Here is an 8,507-nt window from a genome sequence, read left to right on the forward strand (position 1 = left end):
ATAGTGGGCATTTACACTGTGTCTGATATTTTCTCAACACTATCTTTTTTACCCTTCTTCAAGTGACTGTAAACTTTATTTTGCAGATGAGGAAACTTGGATTAAGAAATATTAAGAAATTTGACCAAAACAACACTGTAAGTATACGGTTTAGAAGGGATTCAAAATGAGACTGTAAAATTCTGATCTTTCTTGACTGCTTATATTTATAAAAACTCTTAAAGGAAAAGAGAAGGTACTGAAAATTTTGTCATGACTAGGATCTTGCAATTCAACATTTGACTACAAAATACAAAATGCAATAAAATAAAACAGTGAAAGTGAGAAATCAAGAGAAAATATAGTTAACCACATTTGTAGCTTTAAGGAAGTGGGAGTTTTTGTTTTATTTTTTGTTTACTGTAAATGCTCAACCTGACTTTCTCAGGGAAATCTTCTCAGTTTCCTATTAAACATCCCCAGCATAACTCATCGCACACCCTGTGCTTACTGTAATTTATAGATGCCCATGGTTCCAGGAAGGGAATGACCTCTGCCAATATTGTATAAATAAGACATAAGGCTGCTAGCTTTTCAAACCAGAGAAAAAAAAATCTTTCAGGTTTTATATAGGAAGAGTGACAGATTATATAGATTTATTTATTAGACCTAAAATAGTTCAAATAACATAAATGCTACCAACATATTTTCTGTAATACCACAATCATTGTTCAGAGTAAAATTTTTTTTTTAACAAAAAAGCACATTTGAACATTATGAAGAAAAATATCTGCTGGTTTATGCTGGAGAAAGTCCATAGAAGTTCAAACCATAGGGTGCTATTAAATCCCAAATATTATTTGTATACTATTAAAACTATTATGTAGTTTCATTTATTTGAGAAAATATACTGATAGTTCCTCTTTTCTTGGTTCTGGTACTTCCCTAGTGGGGTAGAAGTAGAATAAAAGACTTTTATAGGATATCAGTTATTTCAAGGTTTTGTTTAAGGCATCTTACCTTCCCTGTCATCAAATGAAGAATTGGTCAAGCATGTAACAGGAACTTGTAGTTCAGCTCTTCGGACAGTGAAATGCCCAAGCTATGAACAAATCAAAAAAACTCAACTCCAGCATAAATCAAATTAGTATAAAAGGGTAGGTGAAATTTTGAGAACTATATATTAGAACTGTTCTTTCTTTCCAGCTACAAGAGGTAAAAAGGGAAAGCTGTTTCTGTACTCACGCTTCTGACGCTACCCAAAGTTAGCACAGACCCCACAGGGTAAAGGGGTAGGGGCTCAGTCTCACAAGACTGTCCCCACTTCAGATGCTAAACTCAAATCTGAGCCTCCTATAATTCTGACCCACTGTTTATATAGCAGGGGTTACCACAATCCCCTTCTAAGATTCAGTAATTTGCTGGAATGGCTCACAGAACTCAGAAAGTCACCTTACTCACTATTACTAATTTATTATAAAGGATATGACTCAGAACAGCCACATAGAAGACATGCAGGATAGGACAAGATATGTGGGAAGGGATGTGGTGCTTCTGTGCCCTCTCCGGGGATGCCATCTTCCTAGCGCCTAGACCTATTCACCAAGCCTGATAGTCTCTGAGCTCCCTGTTTAGGGTTTGTATACAGGTTCCATCAAATAGGCATGATTGTTGAGCTCATTGGCCATTGGTGATTAATTCAATATCCAGCCCTTCTCCCTTCACCAGTGGCAGGGAGTAGGGCTGAAAGTTCTAACTCTCTAATCACTGGGTTACTTCCTCTGGCAACCAGTCCCCAGCCTCCAAGAGTCACCTCCTTAGCACAAACTCAGGTGTGCCTGAAAGGGGCTTATCATGAATAACAAAAGATGATCCTCTTACCCCTGTCACTCAGGAAATTCCAAGGGTTTTAGGACTTCTGTGCCAGGAACCAGAGACAGAGATCAAATACATATTTCTTACTATGCTAAGAAGTGATTCAGTTTAATCATACACTAATATAAATATACGTGAATTCCAATAACCAAATTGTACATATAATGAATATGAGCTTCTTGGTTGTTTCCAAGAGTGTTCAATAAGTATGAGGGTTTTATAGTGAAGAAAGAAAGAAAAGGCCAGGAGGATAGAACTAGGGAGACAGTAAATGTTCGTATGGTTAAAATTGCTTTGCTTTATTGAATATGCATATATTATATATACAAATAATGAAAGGTGAGGGAAATTTAGGTCTGAACTCAGAGAGCTACTCACATCAACATAATGTATATTGTGTAGGTAAAAATCACCCCATATGTTAGTATGTATAAAATGTGTAAGAGGGCAGAAAAATAGAAATGTGGTGTCCAGCCTTTGGAAACACGAAAATATATTTTTAAAAGTAAATTAAAATTGCCATATATATCTATGCCATTAAAATAATTTAACCTATCACACAGAATTATAATTATTTTTCAAAATCCATAGAAACAAAAGATAGATTAGGTTTTATGATAGTCGAATTTCTTCATTTGATATCAAATGGAAAAGAAAAATTGATCCATTCAGTTTATTCATCATTCATAATAATAGTATTGTATTTAATTTGCAGTTCTTTGAAAATCTGTTGTTTTGATTATCAATATGTCATTACTGACAAGAAACAGAAAGTAATTAAATAAAAATAGATGAGTTTCACAGTTTATTAGAGAAAGAAAAGGTGGCTCTCTCCTATTTCCTCTAACCTTTCCAATAGTTAATTATGTTAGCAATATATTTTCATTATATAAAATTAGAAAATTTATATAAGCCAAAAATAATTGGAATATTTGTTACAAATTATGCTATATTATTTGTATTTATATATTATATTCTCCTTTTATTACTAAAATAGGTAAAATTTCTCAGTCTTTTTTCATTACATATTATAAGTTAAACATTTTTATAAGATCAAGCAGCATATGATTTTTTTCACTAAATTATTTATCAAGAACATGCTTCTGTATTATACAAATATCCTTTAGTATCATTTGTAACAATGTTTTATTATCCTATTTATGAATTAATGAGTTATTTAATTGTCATAACAACAGAGAGACATTTAAATGGAATTTAAATGCCTAGAAGAGGCTAAGCAGATAATTTAAATCTTTGAATTAGATAATAGGGCTTCTGAAACATACAGAGAACCCAAGTCTAGCCTAATGGATTTTAAGTTTAATTTACAATAAAATCAGAAATAATAACCACATTTTTTAATTAAGGAAAATTAGAAATGTTTATTTTGTAGCATACCTGATAACATATTTACATATTTGAAGTCTTTGGCTTCATTTCTTGTTTATCTCTTTGGTTTCAACTTTTTTCATTTTTGCTTTGGATTTTACTTTATCCTGTTAAGAGATCTTTTACGCATTCAAAAGAGTTTGTAAAAATGTATTCAGCATTTCTTCATGTTAATAGTACAGTTTTTCACTGAATACAGACTTACCCTATGATCCAGCAATCCCACTCTTGGGCATGTATCTCGAGAAAACTCTAATTCAAAAAGATACATGCACCCCAATGTTCATAGCAGCACTATTTACAACAGCCAAGACATGGAAACAACCTAAATGTCCACTGACAGATGACTGGATAAAGAAGTTCTAGTACATGTATTCAGTGGAATACTACTCAGCCATAGAAATAATAAAATAATGCATTTGCAGCAACTTGGATAGACATGGATATCACCATACTATGTGAAGTAAGCCAGAAAGAGAAAGAAAACTACAATATGATATCACTTATATATGGAATCTAAGGAGGAAAAGGCGAAAATGAACTTATTTACGAAACAGACAGACTTACAGACATAGAAAACAAACTTACGGTTACCAGAGGAGGAAGTGGGTAGGGAGTTCAGGATTTGCAGACACTAACTATATATAAAATAGATAAACAAGGTCCTACTGTATACCTACTGTATAGCATAGGGAACTATATTCAATACCTTGTAATGGCCTACATACATATATACATATGAACCACTATGCTGTACACCAGAAATTAGCACAACATTGTAAACTGACTATAGTTCAGTACAGTTTTCCATAACATCAAAGCTGCCATATTGCCAGCACAATTCTAAATAAGGTTTTAAAGATAACATTTTCAATTATTTCCTCAAATATAATTTTCATTATATCTTTTATGAGTCTGAAAAATAAAAATTAGCAAGTGCTTATCCTACTTATTGTTATAGACGTCCTCCCAAAGTACTGATGAGATCAATGTATATCAGATAATTGACTGTACTGAGAGTCTCCTCCACCAATTAAATTGAGCCTTTCTTTTGACCTTTTGAAGATAAATTCTATCTTGGGTGTGCAGATTTTTAGTTGTTTTCCTAACATTCAGATAAGTTATATTTTTCAGTGTTTCTTGTGATGATGTGCTATTTTTAGACCAAAAAACCCCTACATTTCTGAGCAACATATTAAAGAAAACGAATGCTGCCATGACATTTGGTGCAAACTGAGAATTGGAAAGTGAGTTGATCAGAATCACAGTGTCAACTCTAATGTGTTCGTTGGCATGACATCATTTGACACTATAATCATTTGCCTTATGCTCTTTGTACTAATTCTTTATACGTAGTAAGCAAGCTTGTCTTTATATTTTGGCTTCCCATGTGATTTCCTGCAAAGAACATAAGTTGGTCAAGGAAACTATAAATCTTGTCTGCTTAGCAGTTATATTCCTTTTTGTAAGTTATTAAATTAGCATTCAGTTTTGCATTAGCTTTTATGAGCTTGGCTAGTCTGAGACCATCAGGAAGGATTGAAAAACTAAAAATGAAACCTGAAGTATTGTGAACACAGAGACTCTGATATGCTATATATATTACCAGCTAGTCAGCCACCCCTTAAAAGACTCTTGTGCCTTGGTCATGTGAGCAGTCATTCATTTCTGTCATGAGTCATTCAATCATACACTAAACCATCCATCTATCTGTCCATCCATACATTTATCTCTTCACTTATTATCTATCTCCTATTTACCTAGCCCAGTGCTGGCTAGTAGCAATAAAGAGACAATTATTTCCTACAATCTTTCTTTAGAAGGAAGGCAGATACATGAAACATACAATCAGAATCATGAATTAAAGCATAAAAATAGAAAAATGTACAGTATTCAGTAGAGTCACAAAGGAAAGAGTGAGCAATTCTACTTTGTTTACCTGTAGTACAAAAGAGAGGAAACACATATTTGTAACTCTCCCAATACCATCAATTCTTTTCATTTTCTCTGAAATTATGCCTATAGTTATAAGAGGATATGACTTGATCCTGCTCGTAGTTTAACTATAGGAAAACACACAAATAAGTAAAAATTAAATATATAAAAGTAAGCAAAATTTTAAAAGTCACAGTACAATATCCATAATTTTTGAAACAGTTCCTCATTTAGTAAGTATATATTTGGTTTTTTTGAGATACTTAGTGACTATGTGATTAAAAAAAAAAAAGCAACCTAGAAATTTCACTGGGCATATGAGTCATGAGCCAATACTGAAAATCCATAAATTATGGAATCTAAAACTACTGATGTGACATTTGTAAGAGAAGCTTAGAAAATTTGTTTTAATTGTCCCATTATAAAGTTTGATCATCTTTGTAAATTTTTGGCTATGGATTAAGAATTTTGGATATTTATTCATATTATGAGATTACTGAGGAAATATGTGATGCTTTCTCTTCCTGTTATAGTATAAAATGCACTTACTAGTGTTGTAATTTTGATTCTAATAGCTGATACTTAACAGTCATAAACAGTATTGGCTGTTTGAAATTACTAAACTAATATAACAAATCCTAGAGATATTCTCAAACGAGTTTAAGTTAGAACAAAATTAGCACATTTAAATTATGTTAATTAAAAAATCATAAAGTTCAAGGATTTAAATTTCATTCATACTTAGCATTTCCTTATTTATGTAAAAAGCATAGCGTTAGGTAATGTAAATAACATGAGTCTTATTTCATAGAAAATCAAATATGATAACTGTGATAAATAAAGAGCAGGATGAGGCAAAGGGCTAGGACAGAGGAGAGAGTGACTGACAGCAGAAGAGTTCTTGCTTGAACTGGGCTTTTGATTATAAATAGAAATTTTTTAGGTTAACAGGGGTGGTGAAGAAGGGTATTGACAACCAAGGAAAACAGAACTGCACATTCAAGAAACCATACGTAGTTCAGTATCCTAGAATCCAAGATGCAGATTTACAGCAGGAGGTAGATGACAACTCTGGAGCGTAGATATGATAGGATTCTATATAATCTTGTAATCCACACTAATCTCTTTAACATGTGGATGATGGCAAGGCACTGAGCCACAGATAAGGCTACAAACTGAGGTAAAAATACTCAAACACACTCACCTCTCCCACACACTACTTGTCTCCTTAGCAAATATGTTATTTACCTTATATTTCTAAAAGAAAAAAAGAATACAACTGTATCTTCCCGAATTCATACGAATTTTAGTTTTGGAAAGGACCACAGGATTTTTTAAAACCAATACCCACTTTGTGCAGATAAAGAATTTAAGTTTCTTAGAAGTTAAATGAGATTCTTAAACTCTTACCACAGACCAGATGCAGAGCTGGACTAGAACACAAGTCCCCTAATTAATGGTCCAGAATTACTTGGAGATGCAAAATCGCCATGACCTGGCAAGACTGTTCCAAAATATCAATGCTTGGTACTGCTTGATCTCAACCACCATTCTCCTAGAATAGTTCTTAACTTTAGCTTTCATTAATTCAGGCTTTTAGGGTTCTTTGCCTTTCAGATGAATATTTGGCATATGTGCCATTCGTAGGAGAAGCATTTGTTTTTTTATGTAACTTCTTTTAATCTCAGTATGATTGCAAACAAAATGAGTGTTTCTGGTGAATGTCTATGCCCCAAACCCAGCATGGAAGTCCAGATACAGAAGAGCTGTGCATTGGCAAAGACCCAAAACTGAAACAGAAGGAGATGCCAAAGGTCTGATGAAAGGAGTCAAAGTTTTTGGCTTATCTATGAAGGAAAATTAACACATGGGCTTTAAATGAAAAATATCCCATCTTCAAGCAAAATGCAGCAACATTAATTACAAGAGTAAAGTCTATTCATATCTTATTTCAGAAGAACGTGGGTTATTCTTCATTCTGGATGCACTGATTGTTATTCAATAACCTTGTTGGATTTTGCCCTTTACTGCATTTATCAACTATGAGAATTGCTCAGAAAATAAGTTTATAAGGTTAATTACCAGCACATTATGCAGAATGCAGAAAATCTGATGGTGGTTTTATATTCTGCTGGCATGTGAGGGAATGTTTCAAAGGGCTCAGCTCTGATTGTTTGTGACATGGTGTTTCCTTAATTAAGAATGGCTGTTCTCCTACACGTAGGCTCCCTACACGAGGTACATGTCAAGATTTAATTTTTTTAACTCACTTTTTTTTTCAAAGGCAAAAATCAACATCAGTTTACTGATTTGTTGGAAAAATGCTAACACTTAATAGTTTAAAATTTCAATTTAAGAAAGGAGCTCTTCAACCAATATAAGTGAACTTTAGTTTTAACAGAAAACATGTATCATGTGTTTCTGAATGTGTGTGTGTTTCTGGTTGTGTGACAATGACTGACTGCTCAGTTCTTCTCTCAAAGCTGTTGACACATCGGTGAGTTTGTTACTGTGACTTTCAGTTTTCAGTCAATTTGCTTGGGGTGCATAATTAAGAGATAAGTATCAACCCATCTACTTCCTGAGGCACATACACTGAATGACTTTCAGCATCTCTGGAAGAAAACAACATGGAAGACAAGAAGACTCTGAACAGAAGCATACGTACACCTATCAGTCTGCTGCCCATATGGTTAACGCTTGGTGACTGCTATTTCTCTCCATTAGTTAAACCTCAGATAATTGACCAGTCTGTGAGATTACTGAAGATCCATTATCACAAGCCAACAGCCTCTCTCTGGCTCTTTCTTTTTTTTCAGAAATTGAAATTTCATGAAAATAGAGGAAAAGGAAGATTTCCTTTTGACACTTTTATAACCCCAGGAAAATTGGGATTCTAAGGCGTCCAAAGCCTTGGACAACAAGAACCTCATCTACTTCTCTAGCTTGTTCTGATATCACTCTCCCCCAACTGTACTACAGCCATCACAGTCATCTTTCTGCTTCTCAAACATTTCAAGATCATTTTTACTGCAGGTTACTTACTCTTGCCTTTCCCTCTGCCTGAAATAGTCTTCCATGGATCTTGAACAGCTGACTCCTGGCTATCATTCTGGTCCCAGTTCAAACGGCCTCTGTTCAGAGAGGTTAAGCTGATAATCTTATCTACAGCACACGGCTCCCTAACACCAATCACTCTCTTGCTTCTTTCATTCTCTTCATAACACTTAGAAGTATCAGACAGTATCTAGTTACATCTACAACAACTATCTGTTGACTTGCCTATTGTCTACTTTCTCCTTCTAAAATGTAAGGTTTGGCAGTCCTGG

General features: G+C 33.8%; 1 long non-coding RNA gene across 5 annotated transcripts in view; it reads right to left on the minus strand.

The window, feature by feature from the left end:
• The window catches only part of LOC116280648 (uncharacterized), a 524,367-nt gene that overhangs the window by 36,297 nt on the left and 479,563 nt on the right, over positions 1 to 8,507 (minus strand). For 4 of the 5 annotated variants that reach the window (XR_012072552.1, XR_012072550.1, XR_012072549.1 and 1 more), the window contains one exon: positions 1,000 to 1,081. The exons of the other annotated variant lie outside the window; for it this stretch is intronic. This is a non-coding gene — a long non-coding RNA (uncharacterized lncRNA). The remainder of the gene's footprint in view (positions 1 to 999; positions 1,082 to 8,507) is intronic. 5 annotated transcript variants of the gene reach the window in all.

Source organism: Vicugna pacos, chromosome 5 (assembly GCF_048564905.1).
Source record: "Vicugna pacos chromosome 5, VicPac4, whole genome shotgun sequence".
Lineage (NCBI taxonomy): Eukaryota > Metazoa > Chordata > Mammalia > Artiodactyla > Camelidae > Vicugna > Vicugna pacos.